The sequence below is a fragment of the Microcebus murinus genome, chromosome 7 (genome assembly GCF_040939455.1).
Source record: "Microcebus murinus isolate Inina chromosome 7, M.murinus_Inina_mat1.0, whole genome shotgun sequence".
In the NCBI taxonomy this organism is placed as follows: domain Eukaryota; kingdom Metazoa; phylum Chordata; class Mammalia; order Primates; family Cheirogaleidae; genus Microcebus; species Microcebus murinus.
In genome coordinates this window covers 64,488,173-64,492,999 of record NC_134110.1, presented here as the reverse complement: position 1 = coordinate 64,492,999, position 4,827 = coordinate 64,488,173, and positions in this window count along the sequence as shown.

Below are 4,827 nucleotides of genomic sequence, written 5' to 3'. Positions count from 1 at the left end.
TTCAGGTCAGAGCCCAGGCATAGTCTAGAAGAGAAGGATCTGGCAGGTGAAAGTGGGAAGGAATGGGCAGTGAGGAAGAAGGGCGCCAGGAGAGTGTAGCATCCGACAAGCCCAGTGAAGGATTCCTCCAGGAGGGTCAGTGAGACAAGAGTCGGCGTTTTCCACTGGACGGTCATTGTAGACATGGAGTTTGGGTGGAGCAATGAGAACCAAACTCTGATGGAAATGGATTAAAAAGAGAACAAAAAAGTGGAGAAATGGAGCCAGCAGGCAGAGACAGCTCTGATAAGGGGTTTTCCTATAGAGGGGAGAACAACAATGGGCTGAGCAGGATGTGAGGGTAAAGATAGGAGGTGCTGCAGTATGTGTAAATCTCGCCAGAATGGTGCAGTGGAGAGAGATGGGTGATACAGAAGGAAGCAAGGAGAATCGCAGAAGTAAGTGCTTGAACAGGTGAGAGCAGTTGGGATCCAGCGTGAGAGAGGAAAGCCCGCCTTGGGGAGAAGCAAGTACTTCTCATTCAAGCAACACAGGGACAGATGCAGGAAGGATCATAGATCTGGTGGCTGAGGGCTCCCAAAGGTCTGTTTGGATCACTATCCTCTTCTCAGTGAAGTGAGAAGCGAGGCTCTGAGTGGTGGAAGAGAGTAGTGGTTGGTTGAGGAAAGAGAAGAGAGGAGTGAAAGAGTTCCCTGGGAGAGTGGGGGTGGATGACAAGGTGAATGGAGCCACTCTGCCCGGCAGAACTGAGTGCCTACTCCAGATCCAGGGGCAGGATTGAAAGTGAGGCCAGTGGGCAAGGGTGCGTGCCCTTCACAAGCCACAGGCAGAAGCTGGGTGCAGGTTTGGAATAGGCAGAGTTGGATTTAACCAGGGTTGGAGTTTTACCAACAAGTACAAAGAAGGGGGAGACGAACAAGAGAGTTGAGTGGCAGGCAAGGATGTGTATGCAAGCCAATCGGTGAGATCCAGCTGGGGAAGAAGGAAAGGGAGAGACAGACAGAGAAAAGGAATGAGACGGACTGAAAGCCTGAGAGGGGCCCAGTGCATCGCTGGAGCTGGAATACGACAGGGAATGGGCTGGAACAGGAAGAAAGCACAGGCAGTGAAGTGGGACCTGGAGGTGGTGGGGGATGGGCGGGGCAAAGTCTGGGCTCTGGCCAGGAGTCAAGGCTGACGTGGGTCCGAGGGTAAGATCCTTACGGCAGGCCTGGAGCAGCAGGGAGAGGCAGGGGGACCTCACCTGCCTCCAGGACAGAGGTGAGAAGAAGGTGGGAAAGGAAATAAAGTAAGGAAGGAAACACCCTCTGAATGAGCTGCAAGGGGATGAAGAAAATCTCAGAAAATAACCCGAGAGTAATGGGGATTCTGCTGGTCACAGTGCAGGAGTCCAGAAGACTTAGTGGGCAGATTTGGAGGGATGGAGAGGGTCAAACCTTTGCCAGAGAAGGGACCATATAGGCCACAAGAGGAGGAGTGACACAGGATGGCCTGGGACATTGGGTGGCTCATGGTTTCCAAATAAACAGCCATGCTGTGGATAGGGCACGAGGAGAAATGAGTCCCAATGGGTGACTCTTTGTCATTGCTGCCTATTTAGGGACTGCCCTGGGAGTGTTGAGTAGCAGAGTATTGTCGGAGAGGAATGGAGGATCTTTCCAGAAGCAAAAATTGAAGCCAAAGCGTTTCATTTCTGGTCTGACTTCTCCGGGAGGTTGCCTGGGTCTTGATCTGTCTTTGCTGACTGGGGCCTGACTTTGTGGCCTGGTTAAGCCAGGGTGCACCTCTGAGCATTCTGCTGCTTGGACCAACTTCCAAACCTGAGCTCATCTCTGCACTAACAAAATATGCCTGTTTACTCCCACCTGTAATAAACAGACTATGGAAATAAATATTTGGGAAACAGTTCTGGTGGCATTCTGTCCAACCTGGCCTGACACTAGGGGTTTTTCACAACATGAGCAGTAAATAAAACTACCTGAGCTTTATTTTTAGTAAAAACATTCAGACACCCCTCCCTGTAGACAAACACACGACATGGGAAAGAAAACATGAAACAGGGGAACATAACGGGAGCCAGCGGCCATGGTATTAATTATCTGGGGTTTTTTCTTCCTGAAGAATGTGGCCATCCCAGATCATGTCCTTCACACCTCTCTGTCCTTAAACAAGCTATTCTTGCCCCTGGAATGTGCTTCTTTCCCATGTCTGCTGGAAGAATTCCTACTGAGGCTTCGAGGCTCCGTTCAAATGCTGTCTCCCCTTAGAAGTCCTTCGAGATCAGCCTCTCACCCCTCTGGCTAAGTCAGTTGTTGCTCCAATAATCTCCCACACTCCTTTGCACTTTGCTGTAAGTTGCCCCTTTGGGTCGGACTTATCTTGCACCACTCCCGTTCCTTCCTTGGGCTCAGAGTCACCTGATCCTGCACCTCCTCCACCCACTGCTCACACTTCACTCACCGGCTCACGTCGCCTTATCCTCCAGGGTGCCTTATAAGTCATTCCTTCAAAGAGGCTGCCCAGACCCCTTGTTTAGGGTGGGTCCTGCTATTCTTTCTCAGTCCACTGTTCATATCCTTCAAGCCCCGATAATAATCAACCATTATTTCCTGCTCCCCCTTCCAGACCAGCACACAGCCAAGCTGAGCATTAGCCACCTTCCTTCCCCATCTTCTGCAGATACTTCTCCTGCCCCGCCAATAAATCCAGCGATAGACACCATCTAGAAATGAAAACAATCCTTGCCAATCTATCTTCTGTCACCCAAACTGCATTTTTCCTTACCTGAAACTGAGTTTTACCTTTTTTCTTTTCGGCATCAACAACTAAAAATATCGGGTCATTCTTCACTGCTCAAACAAAGCCCTGTGTGTCTGAGCAAGATCTTAGCATGCAGCGGGGGCTGGGAGGAGGAAGCCACAGCCGCCCCCTTCGGCCTGGGCGGAGGCTGGAGAATAAGGAGCCGCACCTGACACTCCCCCTCGCAGAGCCAGGACCACCTGCGGCAGCTCTGCCTGATCTGGGAGCTCTCGAAGCCAAGAGCTGAGAAGAGTTGTTTGGAGAGAGAGGACAAAGGGAGAGTTTCAGCCAGGATTAAGACTCCTCCATTCTGTACTCTATGGAGCAGCCAGAAGGGTCTTCTCAAAACGAAAAGCTGGTCAGGTCCCTCTCCTGCCTACAGCCACCTTCAAAGACTTCTGCTGCTCCTAGGATGAAATCTGAACCTCCTGATGCAGCTGCAAGGCTCTCAGTGGGTCGGATCCTGACCATCTCTATGGTCTCAACTTGGGGTCTCTCTTGGGGTCCTTGGGAGCGCCACAAAAAGCACCCTTTTTCCCCGCCCAAGTTGTGTCCGATGGAGAAACAGGACAAAGGAGTGAGCAGATGGAGACGGCAGTAGCGTCTTTGTTAGTGACAACGGCAGGTTGGAGGGCTGCGGCGTGACTCCGTGTGCCACGCTTCACAAACCAGGCTGACTTCCCTGCCCGGGAAGGCAGTGCTGACTCAGGGCAGGTCCGAGAAGGAGGCAGAGCCCCTCCCGGAGACAAGAGGAATCTCAGGGTCCCTGCGGGCAGCTCCCTCCCCAAGAGGAAAGGAAGACATTGAGCAGGTTCTGCCACTATAGACACCATTCCCACTCCACCCCGAGGAAGGTGCGCGAGTGAGGGGTGGAAGAAGGCTGGGAATGCCACAGCCAGTGAAGTTACATCCACATGGGAGAAAACTCAGGAGAGGGGAATGGGGCATGGCCCTCACTCACTTCTTCCCTCTGGCCACATGGCCTCCCAGTTCCTCACACGCACCTCCTGCCACCACAGCGCCCCGGGCATAAGCCCCCCTCCCCGTACCCTCAGGAAAGACTTTCCTGCCCCACCTCCATTCCCTCCCCAAGACTGGTCTCTCATGCCTCTCTCCTTCACAGGACTTGTCGCAGGTGAAATCTTACAAGGTGCATGTGATTGAGTGATTAAGGCTCATCTTCCCAACTAGTCCATAAGCTTCATGAGGACACAGCCTGGCACGGTTCTTGGCACACAATACGTATTTGATAAATATTTGCTGGATGGAATGCATGAATGAATGAACGAATCCATCTTGGAGAGAAGTAACAACACACACAAGCCAGGGATCCCCCCGGAAGAACTACTGGAGTCCACATTATCCTTCATCCTAAGGATGCTGCTACTACCAGCCACATTCCTACACGTGTGAATGGGACCTGGGAGACAGCTGCAATCTTTCCCTGGAAAACAACCTTGAAGATGGATATCTGCTTGCAGGAAGATTATCAGGGAGAGCTCTCAGGATCAGCACCCCTGCAGGAGGGAAAGAAGCAGAACTGAGCAGAGAGAGCAATAGAATACAGTCACGACAAAGCCCTCGCTGGAAACTACGGGAGCTCTGGAGCTGGAATGGCCCTTCAGAGATCCCTTCAACCAAGTCAGGGACCTGGCCTTTGTAGCCCTGTGTCAAGAGGCCAGGGAGAGTAGACTACCCCTAGGAAAGGGGAGTGATCTTAGGTGAGGTGTCTCTCTTCATCTGAGGACAATGCTCAGAGAAGGATTCAGCTGAGAGCTGCCAACACTCTCAGAAGCTGCGGAATGAGTGCCTCAGCCCTGAAAGAAGGGGGACCCAGGGGGCACAGGACAGCATCCACCACAGACACGCATTTGTCACCTGCTTCCTGAGTCACCTTGGGACACGGCCTCTGTTTAGAGACTCTTGTTCATTAAATGCCAGGTCTTTTATCCAACAAAACTTCCTTGAGCACCTATAACACAGCAAGCACTGAGCTTTGCCATGTCTTTAAGAAGTACCTAGGCCCTC